The 9,184-nt window shown below is 42.9% G+C and overlaps 1 protein-coding gene across 4 annotated transcripts in view; it reads right to left on the reverse strand.

Annotated features, from left to right (window-relative positions):
* The window catches only part of CYRIA (CYFIP related Rac1 interactor A), a 91,661-nt gene extending 85,300 nt beyond the window's left edge, over nucleotides 1-6,361 (reverse strand). For 3 of the 4 annotated variants that reach the window (XM_042464329.1, XM_042464323.1, XM_042464316.1), the window contains exon 1: nucleotides 6,171-6,297. The gene's annotated coding sequence lies outside the window, so the exon portion shown is untranslated. Of the gene's footprint in view, nucleotides 1-6,170 lie in introns of all 4 variants that reach the window. The other variant, XM_042464309.1, reaches the window with a different exon arrangement.
* Between the last annotated feature and the right edge of the window lie 2,823 nt (nucleotides 6,362-9,184).

Below are 9,184 nucleotides of genomic sequence, written 5' to 3' on the forward strand. Positions count from 1 at the left end.
AGAGGCAGTTTTGTGTTCATGGTTATTTGCTTTGTACAACAAAGGTGACAGAAGTGATAGAGAAGCACAAGCCTATATCACGGGGGAAGAAGGGGAGGAAAAAATAGGGAGTTCTGTAAAACTAAACTGGGCAAACACAAATAATAAAAGGAAACCCAATGCCAGACCTTAAAAAAAAACATACACCAGTGTAGAGAAAAGAACAAGGGGATGTACTAACAGAACACAACACACACTACAAAGAACCTTTCATGAGACATTCCAGCCTTCAGTTTAGACAATGTGAATCGTGATGCTTTAGGCAGGGGAAGAACCTAGTTGTGTGTCACAGCTAGGTTCCAGCAGCAACCAAAAGATAAACAGGCCACAGGAGAGTAATTAAGGCACAGCCACGCTTTTTTAAAGGAAACTGGATACATAACCAATGGCATTTTATTCTCTTTCTGTCTCTGTCTCTATGTGGGTGTGTATGTGTCCCTTCAAGACGCTGGTTGACTTATGACAACCTCTTGAATTTCAAGGCTTTTCTTAGTCATGGAGTATTCAGAGGTGGTTTGGCTTCCTTCCTCTGAAATACAGCATACAGCACCTGGTATTCAGGGATAACAAAGCATAGCTGCATTATGCTTTCCTCCTCCACTCATCATCTATATATCAGTAACAATGTGGAGAAAAATAAGAATATACATATCTAGTGAGAGTTTGGGTGTGCCTGTTCATTATGGCTCTAAGAACTGAGATCATCCTAATATCAAAGGTAGCACTGGTTCCCTTTAAAAACACAGCACTCCCAACTTTACAGCATTTGCTTGCTTTCCTCATCCACAATTTTTGCTCTGTCATTTTCTGTTCGCCTTGGCCCCCTCCCCTTATAGCCTGGCACAAGACAGCAAGCTGTCTGGGAAATGGATTTTTCCATCTCTTTGCTAATGTATTAATGAAGATCCTGGAACACAAGAACCCTTGTTGGCACCACAAGGCATTGCCGTGACCCAAATAAGTAACAACCACTGATCACAGCCACGTTACCAACTCATGATGGCCCCCTCCCCCCTCCCAAAATCTCTTTCTGTATTTGGAAATTTCTTCAAAGTCTTAACTGCTGAATCCAAACCTAGTTTTGAAAACTAAGAAGATTGTATCCTTCATGGCAAAGGGAAGAATGTTGAGTTATATGGAAGCACAACAAATTCTGCCAGCTCCTGCTTCTTTCAAACTGCTGCCCCACAAAAATGAACAAACAAACCTTATAAAATCCATAGCAGATTTAAAGAAACATGCTTTTATGTTTTAGGATAATACCATAATTAGTAGCAATCTGTTAAATAAAAGGAGCACAAGGAATGGAAAATCTAGCATCCTTAAAGAGCTGTGTGTACATGTGCCTTCATGTCGCCTGTTGATTTATGACAACCTCATGAGTTTTCATAGGCAAGGAATACTCAGAGGTGGTTTTGCCAGTTCCTTCCTCTGAAATCTAGCCCACAGCATCTGGTATTCCTCAGCAGTCTCCCATGTACTAACCAGGGCTGATCCTGATTAACCTCCAAGATCAGATGAGATCTGGTGCCTTACGGTATTTAAGCCCTCCTTAAAGTCCCACATCCATGTAAATACCATATTTTGAGATGGTTCTGAAGGTTTGTCATAGCACTGCCAAACATATACTAGTTTCAGCCTCAACCAGTTACTAGGTAACTGAAGGTAAAACCACCTGGATATAAAAGAAACCATTATCTAGCCCACCACACACTCCTTGACTGGAAAGGCTCCAAGAAAACCAGATATAATTTAATCTCCATTTTCCCAAAATGAGGGTAAAATGAGAATGGATAAAAAAGCAAAATGTAAAAACATGGGCACTTAAAACTGAATCTAATATACATGGGGAAATTTGCTTGTTTGTTTTAACTTGTCCTATGAAGTAGGGGAAACCACGTATTATTTAAGTGTGAGAATCATTCCTGGATATTCTCGTATTTTTGTTTTTAAACAAAATAATAAAAGCAGGGCCAATGAATTTATCTCACGTAGGGACCACTCTTGGGTGACATAGTATTTAAACCTTTCTCTTCACTTATATTCTTCAATCCAAATTACATACAATTTCCTCCCTATCTACCCAAACCCAACTCTGGAGGGGAGGCGAGGAAGCTAAAGCAGAGAGGTTAAGGCTGAAAAGCCTGCTTTCCAAGTAGCAGGCCTGCAAAAGTATCTGAAGTCATCACAACAAAAAACAAGGGACAATTTGGTTCAGAACTTCCCCCTGTTTATTAACATTCATCCCCTACTTCTGAAATACTTCTAATTATGTGAGAATTTAATCTTGAATATAGAACTCCCAAGAGGGATTTCACCTCTGATTTTTATTTTGAGGGTGGGGTGAGAGGCATGGTACAGATAGCATCAGAATTTGAGTAAGAAATCCAAATGAGTGAGTAGAGGCCTGTAAGGTCAGCATCACCTATCCTTCCTGAATATCTGAGTGACCCTTACTTTGTTTTGAGTACAGTCAGCCCTCCATATCCATTGATTTTGCATCCATGGATTTAATTATCCACAACTTGAAAATATTCCCACCCACCAAAGAAAAAAAAATCCAATAAGCAAATTTTGGCATTGCCATTCTGTATAAGGGAAATAATAATAATAATAAATAGTTTATTTATATCCCGCTATTCCAATTTTTGATCAAAGCGGCTTTATGCCATTGTTTATCATGGGACTTGAGCACCCACAGATTTTGGTATCCACAGGTGGTCCTGGAATCAAACCTCAAGCAATACCAAGGACCGATTGCATGAATAAACACCATGAAATTGTCACTCAGGGGAAGGGGGTAATCCAGGAAATTATGGTGATTTGGCAGAGCCTAAATACGCTAAAGGTATCAGATCCCTCTAAATCCCGGTTAGTACATAGATGGGAGACTGCATATGAATATCAGGTGCTAAAGGCTCTATTTCAGAGGAAGAAACTGGCCAAACCACCACTGAGTATTCCTTGCCTAGGAAAACCTTATGAAATTCATGGGGTTACCATAAATTGACAGGTGGCTTGAAAGCATGTACACAGGGAGAGAGCAATAACAATATGACCATTACTTGCAAACCATTTCTGCAAGAAATCCCTCACATTTGGAAGCAGCTCTGTTTAACCTACACAATTATTTGAAAACTACTCTACAATGTAGGGTTTCTAATTTGTTTTAAGTTGTTGTTTTTGCCAGGCCTTGAAGGCACCTGAATCCCATATAAACCCTGCCAGCCCCATATGACCAAGCAAGGAACAGCAGGGTAAAATACAGTCTGTGGACGCAAATACCAAGCAAAAACCCTATCTGACTTGATATGACCTGAGTTTCACCTCCCTAATTCGTCAAGGGACGGATAATATTTTTAAAAAAGTGAATTAAGACAACAGCCGGAAGGCACTACAATGTAATAGAAGAAAACAAGAATCCAAACTGGATCTAAAACATAAGGATGCCAGTTTCCCCTTAACAGGCTTGGGGGTGATGAAGGAAAACATGAAAAGGTTGGCAATTGCCTCCGCAAGGCCTCACAACACACATAATCCACTCTCTCCAATTCCTCATTACAACCTGACTTTGAGGGGGGTGGGGTTGATCGGTTGAACAAAGGTCTAATCTGCACTGCAGGAATAATGCAGATTGACACCACTTTAACTGCCATAGCACAACACTATGGGATCCTGGAATTTGTATTTCACTGTGGTACCAGTGCTCTACAAAAGAGAAAGCTAACAAAAATACAAACATGAGAAATCCATAGCCATGGCAATTAAAGCAGTGTCAAACTGCATTATTTCTGCAGTGCAGATTAGACCAGAGAGGCCCACCACAGGAAGCTCTGCATCCCCTTTAATCCGTTTAGCAAGCCTTCCATCCAAACCCCAGTTGAAAGTGAGGTCACCATGCATGCCGAAGGAGGCCAGGCCAGGCCAAACCAGTAACAGGTGTCTTTTCTACCAGCATCACACTCCAGCCCACCATCCGGTGCACATTTATTTGAGAGTGTATGGGAAGGCTTTTTTGGGTGGGGGGAGGAGAAGAAAATAAACCACATTCTAGTGGAAACATATTCAGTTGGCCATATAGCCAAGCACAATAACATCCCAAATTCATAAAGCAGAGATCCTTTCACTGGCAAACTAAAATGCACAAAATGCATGTTGCAAGCATTCAGAGCTCCACTGGCTTCTACATCAGGCAAAGATGTTAAAAATCATACTTGGGTGGGGGGGGGGTGTAATATTATTATGATGAGGTTAGTCCCAAGCCTGCATTTTGTCTAGATGTGGCTGTTTTCAGTTCAGGTGGTATTGGAGGGACATTCATGCAGGCAGCTTCCTCCTCCTCCTCCTGGCCATGTGGATTCTCCAGGAAATAAAAAATGCCTCTCCTGTATGATTTTTAACAGGAGTCAGGAGTGATGTAGTGGTCTGAGTGTTGGACTATGACTCTGGAAACAGCCACAAAACCCTCTGGGTTACCTTGGGCAAGTCACACTCCCTCAGCCTCAGGGAAAGACAGCTGCAAGCCTCCCTTGAACCAGGGTGACCAGATGTCCTAGCAGCAAAGGAGGGCAAGGCACCAAAAATGTAGGACACTGAAGAAAAATGTAGGAAATGCAAAAGAAAAGTTAAAAACACTTACCAGTAACATAAATATCAATTCATACTCCTTAGTCTGGCTCAAAATGGAGGACATTTTGGAATTCCTCCTGGAAGAAAGCTGAAATGGAGGGCATGTCCTGGAAAAAGGAGGACCTCTGGTCACCCTGCTCTGTAGAAACCTTGTCAAGAAAATCCCATGAAGGGTTTACCTCAAGATTGCCGTAAGTCAGAAATGACAGGACACGATTTTTAACACATCTGCCTGATGAAGAAGCCAGTAGCGCTTGGAAAGCTTGCATCATGTCTTTTGTGTGTTTTGGTTGGCCTCTGAAAGGGATCCCTGCTTTGTGGCTTTGGCTGCCTCCGCACTGCAGAAATCAGGCTGACCTACTTCAACTGCCATGGCTCAAGGCTGTGAAATATGAGGAACTATAGTTCTGTGACAAAGAGAGCCAGCGTGGCAGAGTGGTTTGAGTGTTGGGCTATGACTCTGCAAAAAGGTAATAACCCAAACCAAAAACCAAAACAGTATACAAACAGAAAGGTCTGGGGGGGGGAATAAATGTTCACAAAGTAAAACATGAAAATAAATTTAACATTTAAAATATATTCAAATGACACAATAACAATAAATTCACTAATGTCCAAATATACAGTACAGTGTACTGTATAAACAATGCAATACACTGTGCAGAGATGCATGGGCAGCAAAGAATAACTAAATAGCCAAAAGGAATTTGTGAAGACACTATTTTATTTATTTATTTATTTATTCCCCTAGATCTTTCTGTTTCTAATACTATGGCTCTGCAAACCAGGGTTTGAACCCACCAAAGAATCATACAATTGGAAGAGACCACAAGGGCCATCCATTCCAACCCCATTCTGCCATGCAGGAACTCTCAGTCAAAGCATCTCCGACAGATGGCCATCCAGCCTCTGCTTAAAGACCTCCAAGGAAGGAGACTCTACCCCATGAAACCCACTGGGGGGTGAGCTTGTCCAAGTCCCACTCTCTCAGCCTCAGGGGAAAAGGCAATGGCAATACCTTGCCCTGAAAAATCTCAGGATGCCCATAGGTTACAAACGAATGGAAGGCACGCCCAAGGCCAAAGTTTTGTGAGACACTCACAGCCTCCTCTGTCAACACAAACTACCATTCCCAGGCTTCCCTGGGATGGGCCCATGACAGTCAAAGTGGGTGTCAACCTGGGCTACTTCTGCAGTGCAGAGGGGATGGTCCCCTGGCGCGCCTTCTCCTTCTTTCCTTCTTCTTCCTTGTGCGTAAAGGCGCACCAGAGTTGGTGCCAAGGGGTCCCCACAAACCAAGCCTTGGGGGGCAATTTTGGAGGGGACCTCCATCCCCAAAGGGGGCCAGATCTCTTCCCCAAAGGCAGGGGGAAAAAACCTCTCCCGCTTACCCTGGCCTTTTCCTCCCTTCTTTCAGCAGGCCCTTCTTCCCTCTCTTCCTCCCTCCTTCCCTCTCCAAAGCGCCAACCTTTCCCGCCTTCCCTCCTCCTCCTCTGCCTCACCTGCTCCTTTCGCCTCCGGTCCAGAGCCCCCCAGCAGAGGACGGGGGGCTCAGCCATGCCCTGCCGGCCTTCCTCTGGCCAAGAGCACCCGGCCCAGCTCGGCCCAGAGGCAGGAGAAGGAGGAGAAAGAGAGGAGGAGGAACAAGGAGGCACCGCCGCCTCTGCTGCTGCTGCTGCTGCTGCTGCTTTCCCTTCTTCTTCTCTCTCTTTCTGTCTCTTGCGCCTTGAAGGGAGGCGCTGTGGAGAGGCCCTGCCCCTTCTCTGCCTCTTCCTCCCTCTTCCTCTTCCTCCTCCCTCGCCAAGGGGGCACCCCACCCTGCCACCCACATGGCTTGCAACAAGTATATTGTGCATTTCCGTTGGCCAATAAAGATACCACTGATGGCCTTTGTGAAATGGCCAACACAGCTGCCCCCTGCATGTTTCCTGTATTGTGAGATACTGCATTGTAGCTGCAACAGGGGAGCCAGACAGAGTAGTAGCCTGTGGACTGGCACCTCCATCCAACTTAAAACAATTTTAAGTGTATAAGGTGAAGAAGATTCCATTGTCTTGTCCGTTTTAATAGTCTTAACTATTGTTTTATTGTTATTGTTTACTGTTGTGGTTGGTTTGGGTGGGTGGGTTTATGGGACATTGTATTTTATTGTATTTTAAAAGTGTTTTTTAATATTGTTGTAAGCCGTCTCGGTCTCCTTGGAGAGGCGGGGTATAAATAAATTTATTATTATTATTAATTGTTAATCAGTATTTCTAAAATGGAAATTGTTATGTTTTAAATTGTAAATATTTCTTCTTCAGTTTGGACTGAATTTGCATGTTTCACCTCTCCATCAGCAAAATGTTTCTGATGCAAAAAATGGAGGCTTCTTGAGGAATCCATTGCTCTCTGCCTACAAAGAAGCCGGTGGCCTCACTGGAATAGAGACATATTGGATTGCAAAAGAGGGGTCCCTGTTGAGAGGCAAATGGACTTTACATTTCCTGGACTTTGAAAATCTCCCTATTGCCTCATGATCAGAAGGAGGAAGAGCCTGCAAAAGATATCCACCCCATCATAACATCTTTACTAAGGGCTGAAACAACATGTAGGCATCTGACTTAACATCTCCAATTGTTTTTTCTTCTTCTCCTGTTTGGTTTGTAACAGCTTGCCAGATGAAGAAGGCCATGGAGCTTCGAAAGCGTGCAACAAGTATGTTGTGCATTTTGATTGGCCAATAAAAGTATCACTGATGGATTTTTGTTAGTATGTGCCAATATCTGTCACACCTTTATCTGTTTCCCTCCCCCCCACAATATATATATATATATATATATATGACACCCATCAATCCTTTCCCCTCATCTCTGACCTTTCTTATGTTTAAGGTGACTTGGGGAAGGATTAATCAAAACCACTGGGAAAGATGTGCAAGGTTCAATGATGAGACCCTTTCCTTTTGTATGTAGAGAGAGCTCTTGTAGTAGGATTTTGAATTTGAATTGACATTCTCACATACCAATGGCACATATCTGTGTGTCCTTGGTTTCCACTCCACCAAATGCATCTGAGGAAGTAGACTGAAGTCTATAAAAGCTCATGCTAGTTAGTATTATTTTAGAGATGTTTTAATCATAGTGTTGTTGCTTTAGATTGGCAAGTTTTTACTCTTTTTTCTTATTTTATTTGACCCCTACTACTATGTAAAATGCTGTACAAACTTTATAGCACTCTATAAAGAAATGTTAATAATATAATAATTGGTACCAAGTTCTTTCTTTCAGTTAGGGGCTGTACAGACTGGCCAATAAGGCCAGCCTGGAGGTGGAGTTGGGGCATGACATCTACAGGAAACACACCCAACTCCACCCCCAGGTTGGCGTAACACCGCACACCACACAGCACATGGCGTCACGGTGCTCCTCTGGCACTGAATTAACATGATGCAGTGCCAAAGGAGCACAGAAAAGCTGTGCACTGACAGCTATGGCACCCTTTCTGGGATGCAAAAAGGAGCCACTTTTTGTGGCTCCTTGTTGTGCCACACAAAGGCAAGATTGGGGCATGACATGTAGTTGCCACAGCCCCAATCCAGCACTAAAAAGGGCAGTCTGTTGAACCCCTTAGTCTCAAAGGTGCTACAAGATCTCTCTACATACTGATTCTACAGACTAACATGGCTGTCTTTGAATTCTACCTTTCCTATTGGTTATTGTTGATGAACTGCTTCCCAATTCCAAGTTTTAGCCAAAGTTCTTGAACCAGGGATTCAGACAGCTTCCTTGGTATGGATGGGCAAGGTAACCAGATGTGTCCTAACCTCAAAGGAAAGAGAGGCACTGCAAAAGGGAGGACCTTCAAGACAAATGAAGGACATGACCAAAATAAAAACAAACAAAAACCACTCCTAGAAATACCACTTCCTGTTTCTTAGTCCTGCTCAAGAAGAGGGGCATTTTGGGATGTCCTGAACAGAAGGTTGAAATGTAAGGCATGTCTTGGAAAAGGAGGATATGTCATACACTTCTGAGCCAGCCTCTTCCTGGTTCTCTCTTTGGCAGGGATGGGCTGTGTGACCACATGTGTCCTAACCTCAAAGGAAGGAGAAAGCACCAGCAAATGGAGGATCTTCAAGAAAAATGGTATGACAACCAAAGAAGAGCTGGGGTGGGGGGAAACTATAAATTTACGCAAAATGGAGGACATTCAAGGAAAATATAAGACGTGACCAAATAAAAGCTAAAAAAAAAACACTACTAGAAATGTAAATTCCTGCTAAATGCATCTGAGAAAGTAGACCTAAGTCTAGGAAAGCTCATGCTGCCAACCTCTTTCTTTCAGTCTCAAAGGTGCTATATGATCTCTCTACATACTGATTCAACAGACTAACATGGCTCGGTTTTTCAATTCCTGCTTGTTAATCATGCTCAGAATTGTGAGCATCACAAAATCAAAGCTTAAGAAAAACCCAGTATAAATATAAATTCATGCTTCTTCATCATGCTCAAAAGGGAGGACCTTGTGGAGAGTT

Source organism: Sceloporus undulatus, chromosome 1, assembly GCF_019175285.1.
Source record: "Sceloporus undulatus isolate JIND9_A2432 ecotype Alabama chromosome 1, SceUnd_v1.1, whole genome shotgun sequence".
Classification (NCBI taxonomy): domain Eukaryota; kingdom Metazoa; phylum Chordata; class Lepidosauria; order Squamata; family Phrynosomatidae; genus Sceloporus; species Sceloporus undulatus.